The following is a 19,103-nucleotide window of genomic DNA, read 5'->3' as shown; positions in this document are numbered from 1 at the left end:
TGTCATTAGGGCACCTTGAACTGAGCAAGTACCTTATTTACTGTTGTGACTCTCCCCAGAATACTGACAATGATGCATTTAAATAACTCATAGTTATGAGATTCAGAATCAGAAGCAAAGAAATTCAAAAGTATTCATTCTAGCTTCTTGCTTTAGCTGAATTTCCATGATCTAAACCAGTTCCATCAAATGTTTTGAAAAGCAGATCATAAACAAAATTATATAAGTTTCCTATCTTAGAACGTGAATGTAGAATTACACAAACCTGGCCCATTTTTTTTTCCAATTGTAAGGTGAGTTGGGTTAGAAAATCTATTTTTAGAAATAGTAAGCATTTTGAAAGTTCAGTGCAGCTTCAAGCTATAGAGTTGAATAATAGCATGTGGAAAAAAATAATTCTGAGTCTCATTCCTATGTATCTGGTGCCACTTCAGTCCTGTCATCAGATATGAAAGAGACTGTCAAGTTAAGTTGGTCAAGGGTTTTTTCACAAACTGTACATCTTATTAATTATTATTTTCATTTGCTAGTAGAGAAACTCAGTTCACACTAGTTTAAGTAAAAAAAGAAAAACAGCAATAATAATAGTAATAGATACCAAGCGATGGTTTAGGAGATACTGTCTCTATCTCAAAGAGCAGGGGTACAATTTGCTTCAGGCTTGACTAGATTCAATGATACAGACCATGTCATTGGGACCTCGTGTGTGTGTGTGTGTGTGTGTGTGTGTGTGTGTGTGTGTGTGTGTTTGTCTTTCTCCCTCTGTTTTGGCATGGATCTCAGACACTCCCCTCCACCTGCTGATTCCCAGCAGCTGCAGGCTTACAAAAGCCTTACAACTAGAAAATTCAACCGGAAGAGCCATCTCTTTTTAGTGATTCTCATAATTGACTCTCACTAGGCTGTCCTGACTGATTTGCTTATGCTGCAACCAGTCATGGTGATCAAGAGAGTAGAATGATCTGACTGACCAGGCTCAGGAGATGTTTCTATTCCTGGAGTTGGCAGAGATGGATAGTGGATGATAGGAACTGGGGCAGGTGTGGTTTTCCCAAAAAGATATTCAGGTGCAGCTATCAAAAGAATCGAGAATTAATGCTAGGCAGGCAAAATCAACAGGTGCCCATTATATTATTTTCAAATGAAGATTTAAAGAGAAACAAAGTGTAAAATAAAAAGAAGGAATTTATCACTGGATGATCCTGTGACTAGGGAAAGGGCCCAGAGAGACCTGCTCATTCATCCACACCTCTACAGCTCTTGAAGGAAGCTGACCATCTGTCCTGATTTTCCTGGGATGATCCTGGTTTGCCAACATAACTATTAATAGTATCCCCTTCTACTCACTAAACTGTTCTGCTTTGCTTGATAAAATTTAGGGTTGCTAGATCTTGGGGAATTTCTGAGATCTATTATTGCTTGTCAAACACAGTTGTAAAACCCTTGAACTACACCATGGCATTTATTTTAATAAATATATATTTGTTTTATCTGAATAATAGGGAGCTCTTGGAATAGTTTAACTCTGATTATTCTCTTTCATTTTACTTGTTTCTCATACAAAATTAAACATTATTAGTATAATTTAATACAATTAATAATTTTGTAGAGTTACCCACATTTGACAAATTCTATTTTCATTATTGCTTCTTGAATCCCAGTATTTTTCCTGAGATAAATATCATCTTCTTAAACTATTCCTTTGGAACCTTGCACTCAAAGTATGGTCTGTAGACCAACATCATCAACATTACCTTGGAGCTTGTCAGGAATGCAGAATCTGGGGTTCACTGAATCAGATTCTATAGTTTAACAAGATCTTCAGATGATTTTTATATACGTTAAAGTTAGAGAAACCTTATTTTAGGACAGTGATTTTCCTCACTGTGCATTAGAATCTCCTAGGTGGCTTAAAAACCTACATACCAGTATACATATTTAGAGAGAGAGATTTGTAGACCCTAAGGTCCTTTGTCAGAAAAACTAAATTAGGATCTTTGAGCATAGGCCCACTTCTCTAAGAGGTCCTTTATTTAAGATCAGTTGGTGACAGACACATTTTTGCTTGTTTGTAAAGTACTTATTATTCACTACTGAATAATAGTTTATCCAGTTATAAATTTCTGGATTGGCATATATTTTCCCTTAGTGATTTAAGGATTTAAAAGATCTGTACTCTTTTCTGGCTTCAATTGTTGTTCCTGGGAAACCTGTTGAGAATAAACTATTTTCCTTTGTAGGCAATCGGAGTTTTTGATTTCTGGTTGCTATTAAGCATATAAGCTTAATAGTTTTTGATTTCTGGTTGCTATAAGCATCTTCTCATATTGTGCAGTTTTTCTCCATTGTGGCTATTTGTATATCTCTTACTTATTATTACATTTAGGATTTATTGTATTTTCTTAATCTGAGGATTTATATTGTTCATCACTTTTGAAAAGTCCTTAGGTATACCATTGTCCCATAGTCTATTCATTCTCTTTTTCTCTAGAAAGTAAGTTAGGGACTTCTGCAAAGCATTGCATTTTATCTTCTTATGTGGCTCTTATGCTCTCATATTTTGATCTTCTTGTCTGTCTCTTCAGCATTCAGAATAAATTCTTTATATCTTCCAGTTCTAATATGCTACTGAACATATGCACTGAGTTTTTGTTTTGATGCTTTTATATTTTCACTTTTTTTGAATTTCTACTTAGAATATTTCATCTGTAGAATTTCTTTTTATAATCTGACTTGTCTTTCTTATATAGTAACTTTCTCTTGCTCATTATATCAGTTCTTTAAAAAAATAGTTAAACATAGTTATGTTACAATCTGAATCTTGTAATTCCTATATCTAAAGCTTTTTCTGTTGTTTCTGCTGGGTACTGCTCATGGACACCTGTTTCCTTGTTTATTTTGCAGCTTTGGAGAGTGAGCTTGTGTTATCTGGAATTAATCCATAGATGTTTTGTGAGACCGGAGTTGAGGGTGCATTCCATCTTTATACAGACATCCTTTCCTTGTAGAAAAATTTGTGTTGGCTTCTGCCAGGTTCTATAAAATACAACCAAGTCATGACCACTTTGAATTTGTGTCTTGGGGTTTCCTGATATATGCTGCTTATGTAAATTTTGAATCCCAAATTTGCCTGAGGACAGGCCTGCAGTGATGAATCTTTCAGAAGATACTTATTTTTCATCTAGAATTTTCAGCATTAGGTAAACAAATTCCCTTGTCTGTTTCTATGCTGACTGATGAATTCTTCTTCACTCTTTCCCTGAGGGGAAGCACCCCAGTTTCAAGTCATTCATGCTGTTAATGAGTAAAGTGAAGCTCAGAGTCTGACTTGCTCAGGGTCACACAGCACCTGGGAGGCAGATAGGAAGAAAGAACCCAGATCCTCTCATAGTCCAATCATTGTCTCTTCAACAAAACAAGCTACAGAAATAGTAATGCCTTCTTCTAATAAGAAGGGCTTCACCTTTGCCTCCAGTTGGACAAGTAACAGCAAGATTCAGTTATTCCTCATGGTTAAGTTTGATGAATTGTAGAAATAGGTTACTTAGATATATTTTAAGAATCATAAGAACATAAAAAAGTCATATGGGATAAGACTTATAGTCCACACTTTTCAGTATTTTGTCTTTTATAGTAGCACCAAGGGACATTGGTATGACATGATGATAGTTGCCCTTCATGATATTGTCCTCAAAGGGAGCATCCCTAACTGGGAAAGATCTATCATCCAAGAATTTCTCTAAACCCTTCTTGAACTCTCATTATATTTTTGGTTTGTACAACCTTAAGGCATGGCTTTATATGGAACTGATTTTATACTAGTCAGGACATAGACTAAATAACCCTGAGGTCCTTTAAAATATGATTTTAAGTACCATAAATCTTGTTGTGTAAGTAGACTCTGCAAGCGGAGGGCATATAGTAGAGTGATGTAAAGCTTGGACTCTGAAGTCAGATAGGCTATGTTCAAAACAGGCTTTCTCCTTGTATCCTAGCTGTGTGACCTTGGGCAAAATCTTTTCCTATTCTGAACCTCTGTTTCCCCTCCTGGACATGGACAGTAATTCTAGGGTTATCATAGGGTTACTGAGAAAAATGAGTAAGGTAAATGCATATAAAATTATATACCTTAAGGCTTATAGTAAATGGTCAAACGAAACCAAGTAGTCACATAGACATTTTCATTATTGTTAGTGGATTAATATTAACTTTATCATGGTCACAAATGTCACCAAAAAGTGCAAGCATCCTATTTCACATTTTTAAAAACAAATATCTGAAGATGAAGGGGTATGAGCAGGATAAAGTTAATACTTATACCTTGAAACTATTTAGATTTTTTATGGGTTCCAGCATACACCCATAAATAAATCACTGACCTTTCAGAAAACAATCATTAAAATATGCTTGGATGTGCTATCGTGGAAGTCCTGTATTTTGAAAACGAGAGATATCAAGTAACTAAATAAATAAGGTCACTTGCATTTCCACCCTGGATTTTACTCTTATATAAATTGACTCTGATATTTGGTCATTGAGTTCCCTCAATTATCTTATTATTACTTCTTTTTGCCCCAAATAAAACAAAACAAAAAGCATGTGGTATGTAATGGCTCTAATGTTAATAAAATTGAATGGTTTACCCTGGAAAATGGCCTCTCCACTCTTTCTTAAATGTCTCAGTCTGCCCCGACATTTACTTTGCACTAGTAACAACACTCAATTTTCATTGACATTATCTTCCAAATACAATCAGATCAAAAATCGCCAACATCATTCTCATTCCTCTCCTGCAAGCAGATAATACAAGACAGGGTCTAGCTGATAACTTCCGCTTCGGTAACCTCTGATTCCACTACTTGAAATGCTCTGTGTGCTTTTCCATTGGACCAGAGTCAGAGGTAGTCGTGTAAAACAGGTGATTCCCATCAGCAAAGATGCCAGACGTGACATTTGCCTTTAATTGGACTTTCCTCCTGCTGGGTGCAGAGATTCTGTGAATCAGTAGGTCCCTAAGGCTGACTTGTACCAACTGGAGCCTGCACCAGCAGGGACTTTCCCAGGCACATGTTTTTCATTTTCTCTAGGGCCTTGTGCTCAAACGTGTAGGTTGGAAGGAATTGAAGTGAAACTTTTAAGAAATGGTAGTGAGCATTTAGGATGTTCTGACTCAATTCACATAAGTGTTGACTGTGTTTTGAGACACTTTCAACTGCAAACTAAGTCAACTTAGGTTTGCTCACAAATATTGGGAATTGTTCTTTAAACCTGTACCATCTGAGTGACCTTCAGCAGGTGATGTAACTTCTCTAAACCTCAGTTGCCTCATCTGTAAAATGGGAAAAATACTTTTTTTTTTTTTTTTTTAAGACTTACTCAAGAGTTGAATGAGATCATTCCAGTACGTCACGTCAAATGTCTGGTGCATTTCACAGATGCACACATATATATTTATAATATTAATCCTAATTTTAACTTATTCTAGTTTATTCCCACAAATGGCCTGAGATCACTATTCTTCAATTTACATCTGGAAAGCAAAGTGGTCAATTGAAGACATGACTTTAAATTCAGTCCAGTTCTACTTACACTGGATATACCCAGGTGTTTGAAGAAAAAAAATTGAATTATCCAGATAATTTCTCAATTTAGGGGAGAATAAATATGTTGGATTTTGTTTTATACATTTAGGGTAGCCAACCATCTGAGTTTGCCTGAGACCAAAGGAATTTCTGGAATGTGGCACTTTCAATATGAACACCTGGACAGTCCCAGGCAAAACGGATGAGTTAGCCAGCTTATATGTTACAGCCCCTGGTAAAAACTGTAAGGCACTCAAATCTGATGAGTTCTCAAATAGAATGTAGGGCTTGTGTAAATTTACAAAATCCTTGGTGAAGAAAATGCTGAGAGAGAGGCAAAGGGAAAAGGAAGATATCCTGACAGCTACTTTTAGCTTCAAAGTAACTTGGTGCCAAACCAAAACTGGTTGAAAAGAAAAGGTCTTCAAGTCTGGAGGTAAATGGTTTCTGGATTGGTTCAGTAGTTCAACAATGTCTTTGAGGACTGGAGAATCTTTGTGTTGATGTTGGCCGTGTTTGCCCCTAGAATCATATTCAGCTTCATCTTCAAGTATCTCACTCTCCCCTGGCTTCATCCAAATCAGGAAGAGCAAACATGGAGGCGGGGCAACCTCAAGCATTTCTCTTTTATCTTCAGGAAGTAAAATTATTTTCTGAATCCAACCCAGCCTGGCTTCTCTTCTGTTTCCTAAGATATAGCTGGGTCATCTGCTCACTCATCAAATAATCAAAATTTAGCAAATGCATGGAATTAATTACTATACAGAGAAAGTATAGTTCATCAGCAGGGCTGAGGGACGGGCCATCTTTCTCTGAGCACCTTTCAGCATGAACAAGAGTGGGATCTAGTGAGGGTAGAAGAAAGGAGATTGGAGAAACAACTGATGGCTATTGAGTAGGTAATCAATGGTTACCTGCCACGAGCTGGGAAGAGAGGGCAGTCTATCTTTCTAAAATGCCCCCCCCCTTTTAAATCAGCCATCTATCCCACTGATATAAGTGCTTCCTGCTCTTGATTTCCCAGGTACCTGAGAAAGATGTCAGATGTGCCAACATCTAATGATGATTTTGGGGGGCATAAATAATCAGGCCCAAAGAATTCATGTGAAACTTGCATATATGTCTCAGTTTCTCTGTCATTTAAGATATGACCAGCAGCCTTCTAAACTGGAAAAGTCCAACCAAGGAAAACACAATAAGAAACTCTCCATTCTGAAGTTTATTTCTTGCCTGCAAATCAAATAGGATCTTGATCTTGCTTCTCAGGAGAAAGTCTTTCATTGGAACTTTGATGCACCAATTCTCATGGCCAAGTCCCCAACACAGAAAATATGATCTGAGTTTTTCACCTTCGAAAATCTTTCTCAACTCCCTGGGTCACTCTTTTTATGTGAGCTGAATGTTTACACTTTTCCCTTCTTCTTGGTGCTAAGCAGGAGAGTTCAAGGTCATTGAAGCAAATCTTCCTTAGCTCCACCAAGACCCATTCATGGAAAAAAACAAAAACAAAAACAAAAACAGAACTTTAGCTCTTCTATAAATGATGAAACCCTTGCTTACTGAGACTTGCTTTGTGCTGTCAAGGTTTGTTGTTTCACTTATAGCCCTTATGTCTCTTATGAGAGTGTTATAAGGTTTCATTAACTAATGATTATGGTGTTTAATACATTTTAGAAATGTTCCACAAATGTTAAGTGCTATTACTCCTTAGGTCATTCCCCATTTGCATTAATATGACTTTGAGCATCATCCATGCGCTCTAATGGGGGAGTAGGTCCCCTGAGCATTGCCTGGCTTCGTACAAATGGAAAAAAATGCCAATTGCAGAGTAAGGTTTAATTTCCCTTTTTGTTTTTAGAAGATTCTTAAAACCGTTCTGAGAGACCTTAACTGAGAATGATCTGGAAAACTAACTTCTGATCAGAAAGGCCTATCTCATAAAATATTTGATTAGGAGTTAAAGAATAAATTAGCACAGTCATACGGCCCTGCATTTTAACTGGGCATACATTTAGCACAGCCATAGACTGTCCCTTATATTTGGAATCCCCAAATGGAATTTAAGAAATAAAAACAGTGGGAATATTTCCAGGAAATCTAGTATGATTTTGATGGGATTCAACCTGCCACGGTTCTCAACAATTTTGTGAATCCTGTGGGGCATTGCTGTATACATTTCTGTAGTTGCTTACGGTTTCTATCTGTGTTCAGATGCACTGTGAGTAATCTGTTTGGATATGGAAAAAGAGTTATCTACTTTAAAATTATACTGATTTTCGGTTCCAGGGAAAGTCCTTAATAAGAAGTAAGAAATTAGAAAATCTTCATTTAATTGGTTTGGTGAATATAGCTTTCAGTCAAAAGAAATATGTGAACATCTCTTGCCCAAGACAAACAACACATAAAGAAGGGGGAGCTCATCAAACTGATTTGTTCTATCCCCTGAAGACAGTAAGGTGGGGGAAGCATGAAGAAAGTGAAAGACACAAATTCACGTTAGAAGGCACAGAGAAGCGCTTTCAACAAAGCTTTGAACATCCTACTCACAAATATTCTATAGGATGATTTATTTCCTGATATGCCACCCTCACTACTTCATCTCATTCCTTTAAACTGAGGTCACGCCTCGCACCTGCTGAGCTTTCTCGCCTCCCACTCCAAATTGTTGGAAAGTCAGCTTCACACCAGTTGTAGTTTGTTGGGGATGGGGGCAGTGTGGCAGGTGGGGGAGTGAGCACCTGTAATTAAGCATCATGGTTTAAACTCTAGCTTTCAAAAGAGGAACATTCTTAGACAAACCAGTGGTTGTAGGTCATAGGCTGTGCTTTCCTTGCTAATAATTGCAAAATCTATTGTGGTCCCCTCTGAGCTTTTTTTTAATAAAAGACTATTAAAACTGAATAAAAGCTTAATAAGTAGATTAGTTAGAACAATAGTCCTCAGGAGAATGTTTTGATTCTGAGTATAGCTGCTAAAGATAACCCTAAATGCAATCAGGTTTAGCTCCCTGCATGTGTGAAAGGAAGGTAATACCCTCAGAGATTTTGCCAACAGATGACATTATTTTTTAAGTGTCTCTTTCTACATTTAAATTAGTCTTTCCTCTGGGCACTGGCAACAAAACCTTTGTTAAGAATCACCAGAGAAACAGAGCTCTGAATAAATGCTCAGTGGAAAATTATTTTTGAGAATTTGGTTTTAGATGTTTCACATCAAAAAGATGGATGCCAGTGCATCCAAAAGGGAGTACTTTGTGATCCTTCTCTGTCCTCTTTGTAATTTTAAGGATCAAAACTCCCAAGGTGGCCAGAGATAAGGACAAAAGAAGTGGTGCAATTTTTACTAAACATATACACGTTATAAAGGGCAATGTGATCCAATGTCAACGATGGTGTATCCACACGTCTATTTATTAATTTCATTCTTTTTGGCCAGATATATTTATATTTCCTCTCTTCTCTTTGTCTCTGTCTCTGTCTCTCTCCCCTAGCATTCTCTTCCCCCTCCCTTCCCCTCTCTCTCTCACTGCAATTTTCTCTGTGTACTAAAAGACTCTGTGACACTCTGGAAAACTGATTCGTCAACTTAATCATTCAAATCACAATGTATATTATTACTCAGGTATGCTCTTCCAACAAGATAACACAATTAATACTCATATTTTTTTTATTAGCTCCTATGATACGCACATTCAGAGGGAGGCTGCCTTCTAGTCTCCATGTCTACCTTTTCATTTCTTCCTTGAGAGGGATCTTCTTTCAGATTTTCCTATGTCAGTCACCTCTAGGTTATGCATGCTATTCTCAACAATCTGCTGGGCAGCTCTATCACATTCCAAAATGGGTGGTCCTCTGGTTTCTCAATTCTTCATTATCATATGTCTTTTCACGTTCATCCCAATACCTTGTTGCCTCCAAACCATTACACTCATTCAGAAACTTAGTCTCTGTTTGGATAGGAGAGACTGAAAGCTAGCATAGTCTTGAGCATGAAAGTTTAGGAAGTCCTTTGTCACCAAATTAAGTAATGGGATTCTCATTTATCTGTCAACACTCATCCAAATATGACAATTAGTGTGGACTCTTCACCAGTTTTTCTTTTCTTCCATCTTTTGAGTTAAGCCTTTGGTCTCGGTTACCAAAACGTATGGAGTATAGTTGCAAGACATCACTAATATGATTTGGCCTCATACACGTACCACACCCCACAGCCCTGTAGTGGTGACTGGTGAACTTTTGTTTTGTAAAGATAATATCAGAACATGAAATTTATTTTGAGATTATTCTATTATTCTATAATGGCTTTGAAATAGTTGGAGAAGCATTTAAGAGTGTATCAGCCAAAAAAGTAAGCTCATATTTATTAAGCATAGTCATAAAACTGGTTGGGATCTAGCCATTCTATTATTTTACAAAGAAAGAATTTCACAACTAATATTTTGACATTTTGTTCAAGCCTAGCTAAAGTCAAAGTCATCTGGAGAGCTTTCTAGAACTACACAGACTGAGTACCATCCCAAGCCTTCTCATCAATGACCCGGCTGATGCCTCAGCTGGTATATATTTTTAAATTTCCACAAATAGTTCTGACATCCAGCCAGATCCAACAACCATGGACTTGTCGTATATTTTATGTTAAGATTTTAATGTATGTTTGTATAAATGCCATATGTGTGTGTGCATCTCCATTACATTACACCCATTATAATATGTTAATTCCTTTAGAATATCTGTAATATACATAATATATAAATCAAATCTATACCTATAGATATATGTTCTCAGAAATATTATATGCAGAATGGTCACAAATATTTCCCTAAAAATTATTCACAATTCCTGAACAATTCACTGTGCCTATAATATAGAGCTTACAAACTCTCTTCCTGAGATATGAACATGTGAGTAGTCATATCATTTACTGAGCTCACTCTATGCACAATGTTGTGAGATAAATATTTTTCATCCATTATCTCATTTAATCCTTACAACAAAATCTGGGAAACCAATGTTTGCATTTTTGCTCTAATGCAATACATACATTCTTTAAAAATCTTAATTAGTGCAAAGTCATGCATTAAAATAATAATATAAGTCTAGATTGAGGCCAACCATTCAAAGGCTTATGCAAATTTGGTAAACAGAGCATCAACAAAATAAAGACAATCCTAAAAAGTACAGAACTAGCAGGGTTTTATTCAACTTCTAATTTGTGTGTGTATACATGTATGCATGTATATATATATATAAAATATTATATAAACATGTATTTTATACATATATACCTTTAATTTAAAAAAGTTAAAGGCAAACTGATTAAAGGGTATGAAAGGTAAAGACTGCTGAGTTCTGGAAATAAGGACAAAATATACAAACATCAGGGAGAACCATACAATAAATTCTTCCAAGACACAACACAGCCAAAATCAGCCAAAGTAGGAATGTGGGATGAGTGGAAGTCATGGAGTTGCTACTGCACTATTCTCTAACTTGTTGCATTTAACTATGTTCTATTTCTCTGCTGTCATTTCTAACACAAGACATTAAGGAGCTGGGGAAAATTATGTACTAACCAATGAAATTCTAAATTGTACTGGCATTATTCTCTTATTTGCCAATGGCCTATCACCTGATACAGAATAATGAAACCCCTATTGTAGATTACAGGATTGTAGTACTGGCAACATCCTGCAAATGGGGAAATTTTAATCTATGGACACCAGACATTCTTTGGAAGGTGGCTTCTCCCACCCCTACCCTTCTTTTTCCTGCTCTATATTTCTGGCATTGAGAATACGTATAGGCAAGTCTCACTTAGGAAGAAAGTGATCATTAGCAAAAATAGGGATGTGCAGTTGTGTTTTCCATTAGGCAACTATGTAGAAATTAGAAGAGATATATTTTAACACAATTATAGAGCTATACAAAGACTATCTTATTCTAGATATCTTAACTTTTCTCTCCATTTGGGGATTTTCATTTGGTTACATGTTGCTTCAATGTTTACCTTATTTGGTGTTCACTATGGCCCTGCCAAAACTGTTAGGGGAGGTGTCACTGACTCTATGTTAAAGATGTAATGACTGAAACCTAGAGAAGTATTCTATGAATTATGAGTGGCTGAGCCTTTGCTTTACTTCTTTTTCTCAACCATGATTCCGGTGTCTGTGTCACTCCACTGCTAAGAAACAGACATACATTTTCAGCTCTAAATAAGAAACACAACAGTACTCTTTCCTGTAGAAGTAATACCATGACTTGGCATTGTTGAAATGACTTATTATTACTAAAGATCAAGCTCTGTGATTTTATTTTATAATATATTTTTAAAGATTTTATTTATTTATTCATGAGAGACACAGAGAGAGAGAGAGAGGCAGAGACATAGGCAGAGAGAGAAGCAGACTCCATGCAGGGAGCCCGATATGGGACTCGATGCTGGACCCCAGGATCACGCCCTGGGCTGAAGGCAGGCACTTAACCACTAAGCCACCCAGGCATCCCAAGCTCTGTGATTTTAAAAGGACTCTGTACTTGGACCTGCTTGGCTTCAGACAATATGGATTGGTGGTTTGAAATATGACATTGGATTCAGGAAGACTTGGGTTCTTATCCTACTTCTACTTTCTTAGTAATTTGGATGTTTGTCTGGCTTCATCATCCTGATCTATGAAATGGGGATAATAACTTTTCCAGACAGAGTTGTTATAAAGAACAAATATAATACTTGTATTAAATATATAGATAGCATAGAGCAATGAGTGTTTGATTAATAGTAACCATGATTATTAGAATATCAGTTTAGAAAAATAGATGATAAAGTCCAAATAGCACACTTAACAGGACTTAAAAATGAAAATCTCTTCATAAGGTAAAGAATATCTCTATGTGTTCATGTGTATATCTATGAATTATCAAACTAAATTATCTGCCAAATTGTGTAAAATAAAATCTTTGTCCTATATACTGCATTTCCCAGGAATCATGTGCATGTGGCTGTGTATGCCATATGCATGTCTATACCATCTATCACTTATAAACTTTCTAATAAAAATTATAAAGAAATGAGAGAACTTAAAATCAATGACAAAAACACAACAACCTGCGTTAATTTTTCTTACCCTCTTTGCATAAAAATATCTGAAATAGCTACACTATAAGGTATATTCATCAAAGTAATGAGATAGAGAATAGAAAACAAGATGGGAAAAAATACACTGTGAATATATTAACCAGAAGGATCAACATAAGTGCTTCTATTGAACTTCGATGTTAGACTCTGAATTTCTCAGTATATTTATTAAGGCCTTGGTACTTATATCGTTTTTTGTTTGTTTTTGTTTTTATCAAAATGGGCTTAGAGGTCAGAGAAATAAGAGAAGTTCCTCAAGAAGACAAAAGTCTTCCAGCTATCAAATTCCAAGATACATTTTTCATGCCCAGCTTCTTTTTTTAATAGGGAATAAGAATGATGGCATAGGCAATATTCTCTGTGGCCTTCTTGATAACCAAGGCTCAAGTGGGTTTTGCATGCATATATCTTATAATGTCCTTTGATAAAAAGCCAATGACATAGCATTAGAATCTCATTCTGATTAGATTGTTCCCCTTGACAAAAAACTGAGGTCCAAGCACATGACCTTCTGGCCACCTAATTTCAAGTGCTAGAGAGGTGAATGGACCACTTATCCCACAGGCAAGCTTTGTGACCCATCATTTCTCTCAGTGAGGTTTTCAGGAGAAGCTTGGAATCAAATAATCTTGGGCACTGCTGTCTAAGGAGGCTTGGCATGGTGATATGTTCTCTTATTTACTGAGAGTAAATCTGTATGATCTGAAAATCAAACCAGGTGCCAATATGTATGATTCCTAAATGAAAATTTATCTTTACAGATGTGAATATTGGTACACACGCAGGCACTTACTTCTCTTAGGAAAGAGCTTTAGATAAACTATTGACCCAAGTACCCTAGAATATAAATAATAAGAACAAAAGCATGACAGAAAAACTTTGCTTACAAAAGTTACTAAAAAACAAGGCAAAAATTAAGCAAAGCAGAAGGAAAGATGTGATGACTTCTTTAACTCTTATCATCAGAAGAGTTATGCTGGTTTCTCAAGAGATACCAAGTCTCCTTTCCCAACCCCTCAATGCTCAAGATGTAGAATTCTAAAAGATACTATACACTATCTGCAAGACTTGATAAAAAGAGCATTAAACAGTCACATCTGTTCTGACTCAGGTACAGCAGTGTAACGGTTGGGTAGATGCTGTTTATCATATAGCCACTTCTCCAACTATACCCGTGGGTAGGGCTCAATAAAATAATTCAATTGTATTTTATTATTTAATGTCGTGCATGTTTTGGGTGATAGAAAATGTTTATATTTTACTTTTGGTATTATTTTAATTTTGCAATGTGTGTTTATCACTCAAATAATAAGGAAAAATGAAGTTATGCTAGCTTTAGAATTAAATATGGTTCCCCTTGACACTTTCACTTGGCCCCATGCCGAAAAGAGTTAGTTTGCTCACTACTGATTGAGAGGGATGCCAGTCCTCATGGTTGCCCACTGGGGAGGCTCTCTGAAACATGGATTGTCTCAACCAAGCCCCTGACATTTGTTCCTTCACCTAAGATGTACTGAGCACCCACTAGGTACACTGTATTTCAAGTCTTTGAGATTACTGGCAAGAATGTGATGGGCAGGCTTCAGTTTTTAGCATAAAAGATGCTTGCAGACACATTAGAATATAATATTCAGTCGTTGAAAGGAAAATTCAAATCATAGTTCAAATACTGACTTCCAGGTTGGTGGTCTCAGAAAAGCAGTAAAGTTGAGAGACTCCAATTGAATCTGCAGCTTCTATTAAATTTGACCCCTAGAGACACCTTCCTGCAAATACCTTATTTTTTTTTTTTAGTGTAGAACAATTCATATAACATACACCCTTCTACTGACCTGTCTCTTTGAACCCTGCAGGCACTTGACAACTGATGAATAAAATAATATTGTGTGCTCTTGGGGCTATGGCAGACCCTTTTGTGTCTATAAAAGCTCTCAATTTTTTCGACATATGGGAGAGGATACAACATGGAGAGAAGCTGTGTAGAATAACTGAGATAGCATGGTTTAAGCCCCAGGGGCACCAATGACATTGTATCCACAGAGCAAAGTTAGAATGTTCTATAATGATGTCATTAGGCTCCAGAAAAAGCTAACTTATTGCTGAGTAGAATTTCTGTATCACATTCTCTTTAAAATAGGAATAAACTCCAGGGTGTGTGGTTGTGCGTGGATATTGACATTGACTATCTGTGCCTCCAGTCACTCTGTTGAAGCCATCTGACCTTCCTGCATGCAGTTTAGTCAACTCAGCTGCCCTTTTGATGGAGACAAATGAATTTCCAGAATTATGCAGGTCAGGTCACCAGGGGTCGAAAAACTGATTATTCAGTTGTACCGTCACCTTTGTTCTACCTTGGCATCTTTGAACATTTATTCTGTAGGTCTTCACCTTTGATGTGGTAGCCTGCAATGTTTATTCCTGTGAAAGTACATATGCAGACGGAGACCCACAATGGATGCCTATGTGACATTCAAAACCTTTCCCATGGAGGCAGGTGCCCAAAGCATTTATTTGTAAAAAAGAATTGTGGTTGGGGGAGAAAAAAAAAAAGAAAAAACACGACATTAAAAATTTGAGACCAAGGTTCTGCCTCCTATTGGTCATGTGACTTAGGGGTGGTTGTATCATCTCTGTATGACTCCACTTCCTCACCTGTAAAGTGGGGGTATTAACAGAACCTCTCTCTTGGAATGGATCAATGAGATAAATACATAAAACTCTTAGTGAGTGCTCAGGAAGTGGTAGTAGCATTGATCAACGCAGGTGCAGGAGTAACTGTATCTGGGCTTTTATCAGAGGAGCATCAGTTAACAGAAATGTAATCTCCCTAAACCTAGAATTTAGATTGTGTTTATGTACTAGCTGGTCACATTGTCAGTGCTGCAGCTTTTATAAATGTCTCCCTATCAAAACACTGCAATCTTTATGTTGTTGAGCTCTGTTTAAGCTCTAGCCCCAGACAGCTTCAAATTTGCATTCCCTACATTTGCATTCTGTATTTCACTGTCTCCATAAACGAATGCAAGAAAGTAAATCTTCAACTTAGAACACCTATTCTGTCAAACTGATGTGCTGTCCAATGAACGGTGGAAAGAAAGAAACACATCACCCCAGTAATGTGTAAGCTCTCTGAAAATATCAAGTAAGCCCAATGCCAATATGATATAATGAGATTTTTTTAAAAGCGATGTTGTAGTCTAACGAGATTGGCATGGTTTATTAATGGCCTGTGCTTCTTTTGAAATGGGAAGATAAAGTATCTTGTTTCCTGTTGTTTGGTGTGACACACAAAGACTTTTGCATACCTGCTGGTATTTAAATAAACCTGAGGAGGTAGAATTTGACAGTAGATTGCCACATGAGGCTCACACAAAGAAAGGAATCGATGTTCAGACAACAGCAGTCCTATCTTTCCATTAACAGTATTTGGTTCTAAACTCATATATATCCACAGCACATCTTTGCACCATGTGTTTGATCTGTACCTTGGAAAATCATGCCTGAATGTTCCACTACATGCCATTGCTAGGTCTGAGTCTCACTAGCATTTCTGCAATTTAATCGTGGCATCCCTGGGGTTGAAGTTAATTCATGTTTCCAGAATCTTAGACTGTTTTCTTGACCATAGTTTAGGGGCTTCAGGTGAGAGACAGTCTAGCATCCTATATACAGTTGTTAAGGGTATAAGAATCTCAGCTCTGCTACTTAGAATTTGATTTTTCTTCGGAGAATGTTTATTTTTATTGATATAATTGGAAAAAGTATTAGTTCCTTGCTCAAAGAGAGCAAATGAGATCTAGCCCATGTTTAATATTTGATAAGCAGGGGCATTTGTTTCATTAAGTCAGAAAGTCACATTCTCATATTGAGAATACAAGGCAAATACTGTTATATCCAGGGAAATACTTATACAAGAAAATTGTCTTCCCTCTGTTTTTTTCCCCATCATCCAAGTGGTTGTATACTTTTAGATCACCTGGGTAATATAGAAATGTCAGAGATCAGTCTGACTTTCCAAAACCTTTGGAGTATTTACTGACCCCATGATACTTGACAATAGCCTGGAATAGGCAATGTGAAGTCTCAAGCACATTCAAGAAACCAGGTTTTTAAAAAAAGTCCTATCATCTAAGCCCTGCATCACTGCAACAATTCATTGTATCTATTTAACATAGCATTTTTTCTACATATGGCCAATTTTTCCAGAACATGAATGTTACAGGTATCATTGTTTTAGTGATAGGTCCATTCTATGAATTTTTGATTATATTTTCTCCACTTCTGTCATCTTCAGTTCAAACTTCAGCCTTTTTCTTTTTAATCCAGATTTTTTCTTTTGAAATTAAACATTTTTATTCACTCAGGAATACCCTTCTTTACTCATTCTTCTCTGTATAGTGCTGAACATTTTACCCTATAAATCAGCCCTCAAAAATAAAAAAAGAAAGAAATAGCAGACAGTGCTCCTGGTTTATTTAGGAATATGCAGTGTAGGTTAAGAAAGAAAAGCTCATCACCCCTGCACCTTATATTATTTCTAATGCCTGGTGCTCAGGAGGACTGTGACAAACTAAGTAAACTTGAGAATGTGTACAAAGCAATATAGTAAGTATGAAATTATTCTGTCATGTATAGAATACATACATTCAGGTCTGCCTAGGAGGAGCATAATCATGGTTGAGAAGTATCAGTCAGAGAAGCCTTCCTGAAAAGATAGCAAATGATTCCACTTCAGAAGCTGAAAAGGGAACTATGGGATAAAAAGTGTTATGCAAAGTGACTGCTCCTTGCAGTCTTCTTCTGCATTCATATCCCATAAATAATATGTTTTCAGTAATCTGTTTTATCCTTTGCTAGAACAAGGCTTCATAGAATTAAAAATACATTTCCCTCACTCCTGAAATGCCCTTGAAGAAGTTGAGATTATACGAGGCCTCTTTATAAATCTAATGCTTTTTGTCATCAAGAAAAAGTCAAACTAATTAAACTATGTGAGAACAGAGTACCTGTTAGTGACCTCTTAGCAGCGGCTGTTGTCTGTAGTTAATTCTCTCAACTAAATGTATGCATGTTGTACAATAAGGGCACCAGACAATCAGTGGCTTTTCCCCCTGTCTGTTCAGACTCTTCCACTTGCCTTTCAACAGGTGGAGGACAAAGAAATGTCATCACCTCTCTTATTCAGCTCCTAATGTAATACTGTTTAATGATATTCTACTGTTTCCTGTTATCTCAAGTTATATGATTATGATATATGAGATGATTCCCAAAATATTGTTTATTTTCATTGTTCTTAATAATCAGAATTTTGGAAAAATCTTAGTTTTATAGAAACAAAAAAAATGCATTTACTTAGATTATTTTATTGAAGATTTGTTACATCACACAGATCTTTATGAAGTTCAGCAAGAAAATACTTCTCATGACTTAGTACTGGGATAGATTAAATAATCATGAAATAATTCCTATTTGTGTAATAGTATTTTTCTGTTTTTATTGGTTAATAAGCAAATAAGACTTAAATTTTTATTCCCCTATAGCAAAATCTATAGATATTTATGGCAAATATTTTGTGTACCAAACTTATCCCTCTTTTCTTCATGTTTTCCAAATATAATGATGATTAAAGAAAATACTGTAAATCTATTTATTGATAATATCGGAGATTTTAATATAAATTTTAATAGAACATGGTTAAAATTATTAATCTCTTCCCCAAATTTAAGTGATCCAAGCTACTATATTGTCTATAATGCAGAACAGGAAATAGTCTCCATGTTTATCAGCAGGCACTTGGTTCAATAAATTGATGTACTAAATGCAATAAAATAATATGTAACTATTAAAATCATGATATAGAAAAGAATTTAAAATATAGAATAGTATTGCCATATGTTATAAAATTTTAAATCTCAGGCTACAAAATAGTCTGCTTAGGGCTGATTGTGTCATGAGCAAGAATAGCTTTCAATACACATACATTACAGAAATATATACACACAGATAAAAGATAAGAAATATATGAAATAAAATTATGACCATCTCCAAACAATGACATTACTTATGAGTTCTCTGTTTCTTTCATTTTTGTAGATTTTTTTATGTTTTTAAATTCTCTACAAGGAACATGTATTATATTTTTTATCTGGAAAAAGTATTTTTTTAAGTCAGATATGAAACGTTTATTATTATCACATATGACAGAGAAATCCTGCCTCTCAAAATAAGCCATGAGAAAGGTTTCCTACACACTCAATGAAGAGCCTTTTTCACTTCAGTGTCAATGGTATAGTTTCTGGACATTGATAAAAATAGCTAATAAACAGATTCGAGAGTATCATTCTCTCCTTTCCTCTATGTTCTCCCAGTCTGTGTTCCTGTTGTAGCACT

The 19,103-nt window shown here is 36.0% G+C and overlaps 1 protein-coding gene across 41 annotated transcripts in view; it reads left to right on the top strand.

Moving 5' to 3' along the window:
- Positions 1-19,103, top strand: part of TENM2 (teneurin transmembrane protein 2) — a 3,534,961-nt gene that overhangs the window by 2,962,760 nt on the left and 553,098 nt on the right. The gene's annotated exons all lie outside the window — the stretch shown is intronic.

This window comes from Vulpes vulpes, chromosome 4 (genome assembly GCF_048418805.1).
Source record: "Vulpes vulpes isolate BD-2025 chromosome 4, VulVul3, whole genome shotgun sequence".
Lineage (NCBI taxonomy): Eukaryota > Metazoa > Chordata > Mammalia > Carnivora > Canidae > Vulpes > Vulpes vulpes.
Note: the sequence above shows the minus strand (reverse complement) of the source record. Positions and strands in the feature narration are given on the sequence as shown.